We start from the raw sequence: 16446 nt of genomic DNA on the forward strand, positions 1-16446 counted from the left end.
TCAATGCTGTGCGCAAATGAGAGAAATATTCCAATACTCATATCGGAGCCTAATAGGTATAATTTTGCTCATGATCGTGTAATGCACAGCAGCTTTCCCCAGACTGCTGAGTAAAACAAAGAAGTGGTTGTCAACCTTTTCAGAATCAGATGTTAATGATATTTTGTGTCTTTGTTGAGTCTGTGGAAAGTAGCTACTGCACCTAGAAGGGAAATGACTTCCATACCAACCGCCCTCAGCCAAAGTCATTCGGACTGGGAAAGCTGGACTGAGTCCATATTTACATTTCGAAAAGAGGTGTGAAAGAAGATTTCAAGACAGAATTCACTGAGCGGCCTCCCATTTGCTTTCCCCTATGTTCAATCTTATCAGCGCCATGAGGGGTCTTTTGATTTCCAACATATAGAAAAGGGAGAACGTAATGTAAACAAAGGGCCGATGTGTTTTGGCAAAGGAGGAAAGTGTTTTCTGTGTTTTGTGTATTTTTGGAAACCTCTGAAATCCCGAAGTCATACATCTTCCAAGGTTTGGAGGAGGGTTTATTCAAGCATTGCCTGTTCTCAGCAGCTTGGAGAGCCGTGACTTTGCTGCATCTTTTGTAGCAAGGAACGTCTCGGTCTTTTTTCAGAGCCAGTTGTAAAGATTGGCTGCAGTCACCAAAGAGGTTGCTTTTCGCTTCTTCCCACACCCTCCTTTTGCCTCACTACTGTTAGGTTTTCATTTCCACAGAATTATTTTTTCATTTGTTTTAAGGACAGGTTTGAATTCCAATTTCAAGTGCATTCAAAAGTAGGGCCTCTTTGTACTATGCTCCAGCTGCTGGGGATTAGGCCAGTGTTTTTTTAAACCATAATGTGTATATATGTATAATTTTAATCTTAAATCTTTAGACATTGTACAACTGTTAAGATTCTGACAGAAGGCACTCTGAGGGTTGGACTTGCATCTTTTATGGAAGAATACAAGCCCCTCTAAAATTTTAAAAAGTAGAAAACAAACCAAAAATCACTTTTGAAATCCCACTTTCACAGTGATAGTGATACATATTTATATGAAGGTATTCCTACAATCGTCCAAGTAAAAATCAGGGAATATTTCTCCTATCATGTGTGCTCACTTATGAAAACTATGTCAGTTCATCTCTGTAACAGTGAATATTTTATTACAAAAAATGAATCACAAGCAACATGTGAACCAATATGGAGCCTCTTATGTGTATACATGTACCCATGTTAGAATTCCATGTAAGTTCTAAAACACTTTTCAGACACGATTGTGATTGTACAATGTGCTGAATAAGACCTTATCCAGATTTGGTCCATTAATGGGACTTTGGTATGACTAATTCTAGCGCCTTGCTACTCAAAGTATTTTGTTAACCAGCAGCATCAGCAGCACCGGAAGACTTGCGGAAATGCAGATTCTTGGACTCCAAATAGGACCTCTTGAATCAAGTGCCAGAGCTGCTGGTCTACCAACTACACCTGAATAGTAAGGAGCCAGTGGGTGTTCAGGTCATTTTCAATGTTAGCCAGCTTTCGAAATATGTATACATTTTTTTGTGGTCAGAAGGGTATTATTCATATATGATTAAATAATCTAATAATATCCTCTGTGTTATAATGTGGTTTTCCAAAGAACCTACTTTAATTTTTAGGGGTGTGTTTTTGGCATAATCTAACTCTTAATTAATTAACTTATGAATTCCCAATAACGACTATTGGAGAGATTACGCAAAACACTTTGTACACTTACAATTGAGGGGATTAACAACATAAATGAAATACTGAAATATCATTGGAAATCTGAAATAATAAAAATTTCTAATAGTAGGCAATATTTGTGTATTACTTAGTATGTGCTAAGCATTCTTCTAAGCACTTTACATATAGTAATCTATTAAACCTTTCTGACACTCCTAGGAGTTGTCTTATTATACCCACTTTACAGAGGAGGAAACTGAGGCAAAGGAAGGTAGTGACTTGCCCAAGTTCACTGGGCTAGAATGTGGAGGAACCCTGATTGGTTTGATTGCCCTTTAGGTGGTGATTAAACAATGACTTCCATCTGGGATTGGCCTTTGGTGGTCTGCATACCATTTTATTTTACATGTAAAGGTAATGAGACCCAGAAAAGCCACAGGACTTCCCTAACATCCCAGATAAATTAGTGGCAGTTGGGAATATAGCTCAGGTCCCTTATAATTTGAACATTTGTGTTTTATAACCTCCTTGGGAAATAGGCAGGTGCCCTGATGTCACGCCAACGATGGCCCTATTTTGTCTCATTATTTCAAGGAAAAAGGTTGGTATAAGTGCAGGTGTGAATGCCCATAAATTGGATGCTTGTTGTGTGGCTGAATTGCTCCCTTTCTTTTTTATGCCTCTACTCAACCTTGTCTGGTTGAGTCCTGCTGCACTAGTCACCCTGATTTGTGTTATTCGTTGACCGAGGCTGGAGAGCTGAGGCCATGTTTTCTTCTTCTTCTTTATGACCCTGAGAATTACCATGGAACCTGACACATGGTAAGCCCTTAGAAAATCACGTGGACAGCGACTACTACTCATCACCACTTCAGGCATATGATCCAGGTGGGGTGTGAGGCCCAGGTGGCTTGGGCAGGAATGGAAGGAACGAAGCTCAAGATGGACATGGGGAGATGGGGAGTACAGTTTGGCCACTGGCGCTGTTGGCAGGGATTTGTGCACACAACGTTTAGGTGGTTGCCTATTTCTGCCCTACATTTCTCCATGTGTTTAATTTTTGCTTCAGTTGTAAATTCTGAAAGGCAGAAACTCCCTTTCTTTATTCCTTTGTACAGTGCCTGGCTTTGTACCACACACAAAGAAGAACTGGTGAATGCTTGTGGGGACAGTAATGAAACTATTAATCTGCACCTTGAAGTATTTATAATATTTCCTTTTTCTAGAAATACTGTTTATGAAGAATTTCATTTATTCATCTAGGTAAATGGATTAAGCACTAGATGAACCAGTGGTCAAGGTCACAGGGAATAATTAAAACACAGATGTTTCAGTTCTTACTAGTTTTTGTTTCTAAAGTAAGTCGCAATTACTTTTAATGATCAACTGAGTGCTACTAGTCCAAAGAGGGTATGCTCAGGTGTTGCCCAGTTATTTTTGGGAGTCTCCAAAGGGTTGGCCCATCCATCCTCGTGAACCAAACTGTCAGCTGAAGTTATTGGTTGGTTCCTGCCTATTCTTCTTCTCCTGCTGTAACTTGCATTTTCCCACAATTGCTGTCTGCCAAACTGCTTGGGGAAGCGTCACAGCTGCTGTCTGGGATGTGAACACCGAGGGCCCTATCCATGCCAAGAGAACTGCCTCCGGACACTCCCACTGATCACCCTTGGCTGGCAGCGGTAGGAATGCCTTGTTCTGCTCTCCAAGAAAAGTCATTAGAAAAAAAGGGTCTTTCTCTGTCAAATTTACTTTTGAAAATGAATCTATTTTGAGATGATTATTGATTCACATGCAATTGTAAGATATCATACTGGGAGATTTCACTTCGTGGTTTCCACTGACACCATTGATGGGATAGTGGCCTTGTTACCACTGGGTGGGGCTGAAGGTCCTGACCCTTTACTGGTCCTCCCTCGACACCCACATCTGCGTGGAAAGGGATGGCGTGCTTCTTTACTCTGTGATGAAAGTCTATACTCTCCGCTGGGCTTTTGCTGGTATGAGTAGTTTTTTTCTGTGGTGTTTGGCCAAAGTAGAGAGATTGCTGTATGGAAGTTTTCTGTTTCTCTAGGCTGCCCCTTTCAGGCTCCTTGACTAGGGACAATAAGCTTGGTGGAGGCTTTTTCTTTTTTTCTTTGTCTGCACTTGTTGATGTTTCTGGGTCATAGCTTCTTTAGCTTCAATTCTGGGATATATGAAGTACCTGGGAAGTCTAGGGGGCTCCTCACCATGCCATTCCAAAGCCCCAGCAACTCTGCCATCTTTGCTTCACCTTTCACTGTTTTCTTAAATTACTTTTACATATAATGTTCATGGTTGTTATTTGTATTAGTGGGAGGATTAGGGAAAAATATGCCTACTCCATCTTTTTGAGAGTGGAAGGCTTTATTAGATACTAGCACTTACTATAAGGATATAGAACATTTAGCAAATTATTCATTCAATCCATTGATTTTTTGGCAAATAGGCATTTGGCCAATTAATGCTTGGGGAGTTGCTCTAGAACTGTTACATCAATAGATATGAACGACTGCTAGGGAAAACTGGCTGGAAGAATTTGTAAGCTGAATGGAGCTGTGCTGGAATATTCTTTAGAAGATTCTCCTTGAGTGGCTGTAGAAAACTCTAACAGAGTAGTAAGAATACTTAGTATTTATAGCAATTTACAGTTACAAAGTGCTTTCTTAAATAGCTGATATGTTGCAGATTGGTATTAGCCCACCAGGTGTCTCTTTGTGAGCAGTAACTATAGTTTAAAATTAACAGTTTTGGCTGGCCCCCATGGCTCACGCCTGTAATCCCAGCACTTTGGGAGACCGAGGCAGGAGGATCATGAAGTCAAGAGATTGAGACCATCCTGGCCAACATGGTGAAACCTCGTCTCTACTAAAAATACAAAAATTAGCTGGGCATGGTGGTGCATGCCTGTAGTCCCAGCTACTTGGGAGGCTGAGGCAAGAGAATCGCTTGAACCCAGGAGGCAGAGGTTGCAGCAAGCTGAGGTCACACCACTGCACTCTAGCCTGGCAACAGAGTGAGACTCCATCTAAAAAAAAATAAAAAATAAAAAAAATAACAGTTTTAATGGTAATTAAGACAAACTATGGGCTCTTAGATAGATCTTTGGGATTAAGAAGATTTAACTAATGCTGAGTCACTAAGCAAACTGAATTATTAAGATTTCCTTTCAGAAGCAATCAACCAATTTGTAGTTGTTGACCTTTCATTTCCAAAGGCTGCTGCTACATCTATAGTAATGATTCATAATGTTGGATTTTACTGCAAGACCATAAAACTTATTGTTCCTTGAATAAAGTCACACTAGAGGTTGCAAAGCAGTGACCCACTAACTGCATTCAGTGCATTTTTACAGGTATTTCATACCATGAAGTGTTAAAAATGTTTGAGAAAGCATTCAACTCATTAGGTTTTACATAACAATAATGATTTCTGTCTTAATCTGAAAAAAACATATTGGATGATGTTGTAATGATTGACTTGCATTCCTTTGGCCAAATGTAGATTTTAGCCGAGATCTGGCTAAGTCCAACTCGTCTCACTTATGTGTTGTCTGTTTCAATATGAATGAATAAGTTTGATTAATTTTCACAGAATGCCTGTGAAGTAGGTGCATCCAGTAGACACAGTGCTGCAAGAAAAGAGTATGCTATGAGATGTCCAGAATTATATCCAAAGCTGTTTTCTCATTGAAAATAAAAATATTTCCTGCCATGTGTCAGGGGTTATAGTGCAAGAATTAGAATCAGGAATCAATTTATCATCTTTTTAGTGGATCTCACAACTATTTTAATATTGTCTTATCTTTGTTAGTGTATTTTAAGTGTCAGCTAGATGCATCAATAGACTATGTGTACAACATGAGCTTTAAATGAGGAATATGTTAAAGAAACACATTTCTTTAAATGAGGTTTTTATTAGATTCATATCCTAGAAAAAAATAGTATTTGTTGGCTTCCTATATGGTAAGCACTGTGCTAAGTTACTGTCAAAACATACCTTACAGAATTCCCCAAATAACCTAATTTTTACATTGAGAAGATTAAGTGATTTGTCCAAAATTTACACACAGAAAACTGAGAGAATGAGTGTACACACAGATTTGTCTACTTGGAAACAAATCAACTTTTCTTTAAACCTTTTCCTTATTTTTCTTAATATCTCCCTCCATTTTAGTTTATTTACAATTTGTCCTTGACTGGTGCTATACACCAGTAAAGGAACCATCCCATGAACCATCTTTTGTAAGTTAAGACTGCTTTCTTAGAAGGCAAATTGTGTGGTAGAAGTTGAGGGTATTTTTTGACAGATACTACGTTTATTTTTCTTTTTTCCTGCTATTGTCCTCCCCAAAGCTCCCTATCCATTCCATTCCTTAAAATCCTGTGAGTTTGAACTCGTCTGTTCTGTCATCACTGCAGTGTCTCAGAAAAGAACCTCATGCCGTATGTTTTCAGGTACATGAAGAACCAAGACATAAAAACCTGGAATTTGTCATTACCCATTTGGCCTCTGCTCCATCAAATCCAGTAGCTGGCCTCCAGGAGAGATCGATCCTTGACTTCTCAAAAGAATCTCTTCTTTCCATTATAAATGTTGTTAATTGGAAAAGCCTAGGGTTTTTTTTGTTTTTGTTTTTGTTTGTTTGTTTGTTTGTTTTGGTAAAAGATTTTGCTTTACTTGGATAGGAACCAAGCCAGCCACATGGAAAGAAAAATAACCTGGTGAGTGGCAAATAAGAAATTATGATCCTTGTATTCCTTTGGATGGCTTTTTATGGGATAAGAGTCACCATCTCTTTGAACTTCAGTTTACAGGTCTTACAATGGGAATATCCTTGGCTCTATTATTAAGATTTGAGAATATAATGAATAGGCACATGATAAGTAAATCCTTGTACCAGGAAAGGAGCTCTCTGGAATATTTCCCTTTCCTGACCACAAAGAAATGTTATTGACTGATCTGTCGTTCTTCACAAAATTAGTGATTTCTCCTCTCACTCCATGTACTAATTCATTTGTGAAAATACGTTGAGTATGTTAAAGTGTTATATGATGGCCTTGCTGTAGAAACAAATTGGCCAACAAAAGCCAATGATGTTGTTTCCAGTATTTGCCCTTCCATTCCTAAGGGCTTGTCTTAGATCCACTGTCTCACTTGAGAACAAAACACACTACTAAGAAATATGGCACAGTCAATGATAGGATCAGAGTGAAGATATCAGCCAAACTAGGAACAAGAATTCTATTTATCTATGTATTAGTGGTGACAACACTTTCTGAAGAGAACAAAATACCAGAGAAGAGACACACATTCTCTGCTTAACACTGAGGCCAGTAGAAGAGGAGAGGGTCTGGCAGAACCTCTGGTTGAACTATTTAATAGGTATTATCAGTTGTCAAGTATTCTTCTCTCCCTTTGATGGAATAAAATGAATATAGCTTCAGCCTTTCATGAGAAGTGGAACAATGCTTGGTTGATATTGTCAAACAACATATTGGCTCAATTAAACACTGTTGTATGTATAAATGAATCAAGATTAGTGAGTTGAAAAAATGTTTATTTCCTTTTAGAAACTACAGGAATATTATACAATTGTAGTTGTCATTCAAATACTAAAGTTATGTGGGTGCTTCAACGTGGTAATGTCAATGAATTTGTTCAAATTGTCTTTCTAGAATGATTCAACTTGAAGAAGTGTCAGGGATTTCATAGTCCTCAGAGTGGCCTTTGTAAATCTACTTTGTTACTTACATGAGGGTCATATTCTTCTAATCACAGTGTGAAATACACTCCCCTGAAGAATAGGATAAATCTTTTTAGAATATTTAAGTAAGGATCATGTCTAGAAGCAAAGTAATTAATAAATGCTTTAGCTTCCTTGGGTCTTTGTGTTTCTGTCAGACCCAGAGGAAAATACTACAGATGATGAGTAGACATGGGATACTGCAGTTTTGTGACAATATTTTCTTTGTGTACACACATTTTAGGAGTATTTCCACCACTGAACTTAGAAATTTGACCAGGAAATAGACAAAAAAGTAGAAAATGTCCTCTGGAGAAATTGTCACACAAGAAGTATAACGGATTCTGGTTCCAAAGTATGACTTCTTGTACCTCATTGGAAAAGGACTCCTAAACTCTATGTGTACCCATTTCATGATAAGATTTCGTAGCAGTTCTGAAGCTAATTATTATAATAATTAGCCATTTATCTTTGTTTATTGTTCATAGATTTGCTATTTTGCTGAAGTTCACCATTTGGTCATAATATAGCAATTGGTAAAATGCATAAAAAGTTTGACTAAATGTGCCGGACATGGAGTAGTAGCAGGAATTATAATGTTGACCACACCTTACCCCCCAAACAAATTTTATGAATAACTGAAAGAAGTGATCTTTAGTCTCTCTTGCATTAAACATGGGGTGGTGCATTCTTTGCGTCATTTTCCTGGTGCTGAGGTAGTCTAACCTATATTCCTAATGCTGTCAATTATTCATACCTTTAACAATCAGACAAATCTTTCCTCTTTACTGATACAACAAACAATATCAACATATTCTTAAAACTTATCAACATTGTGAGCAAAGTAGAGCTTCTACTTCTCTCCAGACACATCTGTGACACAATTTGTGGAAAATCAACAGGTTTGTTAGCACACTTGGTAAAATTACATAGCATCTCCATCATCTTTAAAGAAACCTCCGGTATAATTCTGTTACGTCCCTAAGTCACATTTTCCCCTTTCTGAGGTGTGTATAAGGAGATACAAAAAATTGATTTTTGTACTTTGATTCAGATATCATTGTGAGATTACAAATATAATATGAATGCCACTGAAGGCTTGTTCTTCCTAATGCTGGTTCTTCCATATTGCTAACATATGAGTGACCACTGGAGGGGTTAATGAATGGCCACAGTTTTAAAGATCACATTTATGTGATTTAATCACCTTTAAATGCCTGAAGAACGATTAAGAGATCTGTCCAGTCTCTTGAGGTGCTTCACATAATAAAACATTATGACAGGCTTAGGGGTATTGGATTTTATAGTCTCTTTATACAAAATATACCACATCAGTCATCTCTAACTGATAAAGCTTTAATTAGTCAGGTTATTTAAATGTGAAATGGTGGCCTAATGGAGTTTTACACCTGATAATAGCCAGGAAAAAGAGAGCATATGAATAACAAGATGGCTGCTCCACAGACAGATGATGGACAAGTCCATATCTTTAATTTTTATGAAAAAAATTTAGTAAAGTAGTAGAAACACTTTATTTGTCCTTATTTTCTTTCTTTGGCATTATTACTTTACTTGGCTAAGGTAAACATTCTGAAGATGAGTTTGTAAAGTGAAGAAATTAACATGGTCAAAATTCAAAATTACCTGAAATTGATTAGTGTAGTTCAAACATCTATGGAGTACAATATTAATATATTAAACTAGCTTTAGAAATTAATTCATTATATGCTCAAGTGGCTATGACAAAAACAGCATCTTCGTGTAATGGCAGTAAGGTCGTACAACTTTTGGAAGGTGATTTGGAAACGCTTATCTCCAACTAACTAATTCCGCTGCTGGGATATTACATTAAGAAAGTAATCCAAAATATAGGGGAAAGACCTGTATTTACTAATGTATGCATAGCAACATTATTTATACTAGTAACAATTGGAAATAAATTGAATGTCCAAAAATAAGTTAGTTTATATTATGGCATGTCACATAGCTTTCAAGTCATAATTATGATGTCTATTTATCAGCATGAAAAATGCTTTTCTCCTAATGTTAAGTGAAAAAGTTACAGAGCACTATATACATACTGCTGTTACAAATATTATTACTAAAATATTTACTGTTTATTTATACAGATGTTTGCTTAGGAAAGATTTGAAGATTTTTAAAAGTTCGCATACAAGAAAACAAACTTGAAGGAAACAATTATGTTTTGGGGAGTGTTTTATTTTTCATTTTGTAATGTATTCTCATTTTTATAAAGAAAATTATAACTAAAAATAAATTCCACTGTATACAATAACCTCACCTTCATCCCACAGAGAGAAACTTAGATAGAGGAAATTATATAGAATGATGAGAAGAAGAAAAGAAAAAGAAGTCAAGTTGAAAGTTGAATGACAAAGTAGTAGATAAGGAAATAATATAAGCATGAAGAGAATATTCTAGTGGATGCCAGGCAAATATGGCAGATACCTAGATGGTCTTGAAATTCACTGCAGAAAATTGAAATTTGGTGATAAGTTAAATGGGGAAATTGTAAAAATGAAGAGACACACACACACACACACACACACACACACACACACACCCCAGGTAGAAGATATGGTAGAAACATTTGAAAATAAATTAGCAAGAAGGTAAAGAGAGGGATGATGAACAATACATCACCTGATTCCCCTGCAGCTTTTTGAACAATTCTCGCAGCAGCATCTCTGAATTTTGGTGAGTGCTGAGTAGTAAGACAGGTTATCAGCACTTAGAACTTGGGTCGGAGCCAGAAGTCATCCCAAGGAAACTTGGCTGAGTAAAAGGCTATTCAAAGAATTGAAGATAGAAGGCTATTTAAACAAATTATAAAATATTGAGGTGAAGTAGTGGACACTTATGAAAAGAACATTCATAGTCCACCATTATAACTTTGAAAGAGCAATGGTATCCCCAAAATAGCAAGTTACCCTTGAATTGAACTTGGCAGAGTAAAGAAAAAAATGCTGCAATTAAACATTCACTTTTTGGGACTTCATATATTGGTTTACTTGGTATAAAGTTTCAAGCTTTCATCTATTTACTATAGATGTCTTCATATAATTAATAAATAATACACATGTACTTCTGTGCCTGTATATTTATAAGGAGAAGGAAGTATTCATTGAAGTTAAAAGATTAGATGACAAAATAAATGTATTCTTTTTTTCTTTTTAAAATTGTTCATTTTTAATTGCTGTAGATGCAAAAGTTATACATATTTATGGGGTACATATGATATTGATACAAGCCTACCTACGATATGTAATGATCAAACTGGGGTAATTGGGGTATCCATCACCTCAAGCATTTATCATTTCTTTGTGGTAGGAACATTCCAGTCCCACTCTTTTAATTATTTTGAGACAAAATAAATTTTTCTTAACTATAGTTGCCCTATTGTGCTACTGAACAATAGATCTTTTTTTTTATACTTTAAGTTCTAGGGTACATGTGCACAATGTGCAGGTTTGTTACATATGTATACATGTGCCATGTTGGTGTGCTGCACCCATTAACTCATCATTTATATTAGGTATTTCCCTTAATGCTATCCCTCCCCCCTGCCACCACCCCAAAACAGGCCCCAGTGTGTGATGTTCCCCACCCTGTGTCCAAGTGTTCTTACTGTTCAATTCCCACCTATACGTGAGAACATGCGGTGTTTGGTTTCCTGTCCTTGTGGTAGTTGGCTCAGAACGATGGTTTCCAGCTTCATCGACGAAGGACATGAGCTCATCCTTTTTTATGGCTGCATAGTATTCTGTGGTGTGTATGTGTCACATTTTCTTAATCCAGTCTATCATTGATGGACATTTCGGTTGGTTCCAAGTCTTTGCTATTGGGAATAGTGCCGCAATAAACATACGTGTGCATGTGTCTTTATAGTAGCATGATTTATAATCCTTTGGGTATATACCCAGTAATGGGATTGCTGGGTCAAATGGTATTTCTAGTTCTAGATCCTTGAGGCGTCTCCACACTGTCTTCCACAGTGGTTGAACTAGTTTACAATCCCATGAACAGTGTAAAAGTGTTCCTATTTCTCTGCATCCTCTCCAGCACCTGTTGTTTCCTGACTTTTTAGTGATCGCCAGTTTAACTGGTGCAAGATGGTATCTCATTGTGGTTTTGATTTGCATTTCTCTGATGGCCAGTGATGATGAACATTTTTTCATGTGTCTGTTGGCTCCATAAATGTCTTCTTTTGAGAAGTGTCTGTTCATATTCTTTGCCCACTTTTTGATGGGGTTGTTTGCTTTTTGCTTATAAATTTGTTTAAGTTATTTGTAAATTCTGGATATTAGCCCTTTGTCAGATGGGTAGATGGCAAAAATTTTCTCCCATTCTGTAGGTTGCCTGTTCACTCTCATGGTAGTTCCTTTTGCTGTGCAGAAGCTCTTTAATTAGGTCCCATTTGTCAATTTTGGCTTCTGTTGCCATTGCTTTTGGTGTTTTAGTCATGAAGTCTTTGCCCATGCCTATGTCCTGAATGGTATTGCCTAAGTTTTTTATCTGGGGTTTTTTATGGTTTTAGATCTAACATTTAAGTCTTTAATACATCTTGAATTAATTTTTGTATAAGGTGTGAGGAAGGGGTCCAGTTTCAGTTTTCCACATATGGCTAACCAGTTTTCCCAGCACCATTTATTAAATAAGAAATCCTTTCCCCATTTCTTATCAGGTTTGTCAGGTTTGTCAAAGATCAGATAGTTGTAGATGTGTGGTATTATTTCTGAGGGCTCTGTTCTGTTCCATTGGTCTATATCTCTGTTTTGGTACCAGTACCCTGCTGTTTTGGTTACTGTAGCCTTGTAGTATAGTTTGAAGTCAGGTAGTGTGATGCCTCCAGCTTTGTTCTTTTGGCTTAGGATTGTCTTGGCAATGCAGGCTCTTTTTTGGTTCCATATGAACTTTCAAGTAGTTTTTTCCAATTCTGTGAAGAAAGTCATTGGTAGCTTGATGGGGATGACATTTAATCTATACGTTATCTTGAGCAGTATGGCCATTTTCATGATATTGATTCTTCCTATCCATGAGCATGGAATGTTCTTCCATTTGTTTGTGTCCTCTTTTATTTTGTTGAACAGTGGTTTGTAGTTCTCCTTGAAGAGGTCCTTCACATCCCTTGTAAGTTGGATTCCTAGGTATTTTATTCTCTTTGAAGCAATTGTGAATAGGAGTTCCCTCATAATTTGGCTCTCTGTTTGTCTGTTATTGGTGTATAGGTATGCTTGTGATTTTTGCACACTGATTTTTGTATCCTGAAACTGCTGAAGCTGCTTATCAGCTTAAGGAGATTTGGGGCTGAGATGATGGGGTTTTCTAAATATACAATCATGTCATCTGCAAACAGGGACAAATTAACTTCCTCTTTTCATAATTGAATACCCTATATTTCTTTCTCCTGCCTGATTGCCCTGGCCAGAAATTCCAACACTATGTTGAATAGGAGTGGTGAGAGAGGTCATCCCTGTCTCGTGCCAGTTTTCAAAGGGAATGCTTCCAGTTTTTGCTCATTCAGTATGATATTGGCTGTGGGTTTGTCAGAAATAGCTCTTATTATTTTGAGATACATTCCATCAATACCGAATTTATTGAGAGTTTTTAGCATGAAGGGCTGTTGAATTTTGTCAAAGGCCTTTTCTGCATCTATTGAGATAATCATGTGGTTTTTGTATTTGGTTCTGTTTATATGATGGATTACATTTATTGATTTGCGTATGTTGAACCAGCCTTGCATCCCAGGGATGAAGCCCACTTGATCCTGGTGTATAGCTTTTTGATGTGCTACTGGATTTGGTTTGCCAGTATTTTACTGAAGATTTTTGCATTTATGTTCATCAGGGATATTGGTCTAAAATTCTCTTTTTTTGTTGTGTCTCTGCCAGGCTTTGGTATCAGGATGATGCTGGCCTCATAGAATGAGTTAGGGAGGATTCCCTCTTTTTCTATTTATTGGAATCGTTTCAGAAGGAATGGTACCAGTTCCTCCTTGTACCTCTGGTAGAATTCAGCTGTGAATTCATCTGGTCCTGGACTGTTTTTAGTTGGTAGACTATTAATTATTGCCTCAATTTCAGAGCCTGTTATTGGTTTGTTCAGGGATTCAGCTTCTTCCTGGTTTAGTCTTGGGAGATGGTATATTTGTCCAGGAATTTATCCATTTCTTCTAGATTTTCTAGTTTATTTGCATAGAGGTGTTTATAGTTTATAGTATTCTCTCTGATGGTAGTTTGTATTTCTGTGGGATCGGTGGTGATATCCCCTTTATCATTTTTTATTGCATCTATTTGATTATTCTTTCTTTTCTTCTTTATTAGTCTTGCGAGTGGTCTATCAATTTTGTTGATCCTTTCAAAAAACCAGCTCCTGGATTCATTCATTTTTTGAAGGGTTTTTTGGGTCTCTATCTCCTTCGCTTCTGCTCTGATCTTAGTTATTTCTTGCCTTCTGCTAGCTTTTGAATGTGTTTGTCTTGCTTCTCTAGTTCTTTTAATTGTGATGGTAGGGTGTCCATTTTAGATCTTTCCTGGTTTCTCTTGTGGGCATTTAGTGTTATAAATTTCCCTCTACACACTGCTTTCAATGTGTTTGAGAGATTGTGGTATGTTGTGTCTTTGTTCTCATTGCTTTCAAAGAACATCTTTATTTCTGCCTTCATTTCGTTATTTACCCAGGAGTCATTTGGGAGCAGGTTGTTCAGTTTCCATGTAGTTGGGCAGTTTTGAGTAAGTGTCTTAATCCTGAGTTCTAATTTGATTGCACTGTGGGCTGAGAGGCAGTTTGTTATGATTTCTGTTCTTTTACATTTGCTGAGGAATGCTTTACTTCCAACTATGTGGTCAATTTTGGAATAAGTGTGATGTGGTGCTGAGAAGAATGTATATTCTGTTGATTCAGGGTGGAGAGTTCTGTAGATGTCTATTAGGTCTGCTTGGTGCAGACCTGAGTTCAAGCCTGGATATCCTTTTTAACTTTCTGTCTCGTTGATCCGTCTCATGTGGACAGTGGGGTGTTAAAGTCTCCCATTATTATTGTGCGGGAGTCTAAGTCTCTTTGTAAGTCTCTGAAGACTTGCTCTATGAATCTGGGCGCTCCGGTATTGGGTGCATGTATATTTAGGATATTGTTGAATTGATCCTTTTACCATTATGTCATGGCCTTCTTTGTCTCTTTTGATCTTTGTTGGTTTAAAGTCAGTTTTATCAGAGACTAGGATTGCAACCCCTGCTTTTTTTTTTTTTCCATTTGCTTGGTAGATCTTCCTCCATCCCTTTATTTTGAGCCTATGTGTGTCTCTGCATGTGAGATGGGTCTCCTGAATACAGCACGCTGATGCGTCTTCATCTTTTATCCAGTTTGCCAGTCTGTGCCTTTTAATTGGGGCATTTAGCCCATTTACATTTAAGGTTAATATTGTTATATGTGAATTTGATCCTGTCATTATGATATTAGCTGGTTATTTTGCTTGTTAGTTGATGCAGTTTCTTCCTAGCATCGATGGTCTTTACAATTTGGCATGTTTTTGCAGTGGCTGGTACTGATTGTTCCTTTCCATGTTTAGTACTTCCTTCAGGAGCTCTTGTAAGGTAGGCCTGGTGGTGACAAAATCTCTCAGCATTTGCTTGTCTGTAAAGGATTTTATTTCTCCATCACTTACGTAGCTTAGTTTAACTGGATATGAAATTCTGGGCTGAAAATTCTTCTTTTAAAGAATGTTGAATATTGGCCTCCACTGTCTTCTGGCTTGTAGAGTTTCTGCTGAGAGATCCACTCTTAGTCTGATGGGGTTCCTTTTGTGGGTAACCTGACCTTTCTCTCTGGCTACCCTTAACATTTTTTCCTTCATTTCAACCTTGGTGAATCTAACAATTATGTGTCTTGGGGGTCCTCTTCTCAAGGAGTATCTTTGTGGTGTTCTCTGTATTTGCTGAATTTGAATGTTGGCCTGCTTTGCTAGGTTGGGGACGTTCTCCTGGATAATATCTTGAAGAGTGTTTCCCAGCTTGGTTCCATTCTCCCCATCCTTTCCGGTACACCTATGAAACATAGATTTGGTCTTTTCACATAGTTCCATAGTTTCTTGGAGGCTTTGTTCATTTCTGCTTACTCTTTTTTCTCTAGTGTTGTCTTCTTGCGTCATTTCATTCATTTGATCTTCAGTCACTGATACTCCTTCTTCCACTTGATCAAATCAGCTACTGAAACTTGTGCATGCATCCTGTAGTTCTCGTGCCATGGTTTGTAGCACCATCAGGTCATTTAAGGTCTTCTCTATGCTGTTTATTCTAGTTAGCCATTTATCTAATCTTTTTTCAAGGTTCTTAACTTCCTTGTGATGGGTTTGAACATCCTCCTTTAGCTCAGAGAAGTTTGTTATTACCTGTCTTCTGAAGCCTACTTCTGTCAACTTGTCAATGTCATTCTTTGTCCAGCTTTGTACTGTTACTGGCAAGGAGCTGCAATCCTTTGGAGGAGAAGAGGCGCTCTAGTTATTAGAATTTTCAGCTTTTCTGATCTGGTTTCTCTCCATCTTTGTAGTTTTATCTACCTTTGATCTTTGGTGATGGTGACCTACAGATGGGGTTTTGGTGTGGATCTCCTTTTTGTTGATGTTGATGCTATTCCTTCCTATTTGTTAGTTTTCCTTCTAGCAGTCAGGACCCTCAGCTGCAGGTCTGCTGGAGTTTTCTGGAGGTCCATTCCAGACCCTGTTTGCCTGGGTATCACCAGCTGAGGCTGCAGAAAAGCAAATATTGCAGAACAGCAAATGTGGCTGCCTGATTCTTCCTCTGGAAACTTAGTCTCAGAGGGGCACCTGGCTGTTTGAGGTGTCAGTTGGCCCCTACTGGGAGGTGTCTCCCAGCTAGGCTGCTCGTGGGTCAGGGACACACTTGAGGAGGCAGTCTGTCCATTCTCAGATCTCAAACTCCATGCTGGGAGAACCACTACTCT

Source organism: Macaca thibetana, chromosome 8, assembly GCF_024542745.1.
Source record: "Macaca thibetana thibetana isolate TM-01 chromosome 8, ASM2454274v1, whole genome shotgun sequence".
In the NCBI taxonomy this organism is placed as follows: Eukaryota; Metazoa; Chordata; class Mammalia; order Primates; family Cercopithecidae; genus Macaca; species Macaca thibetana.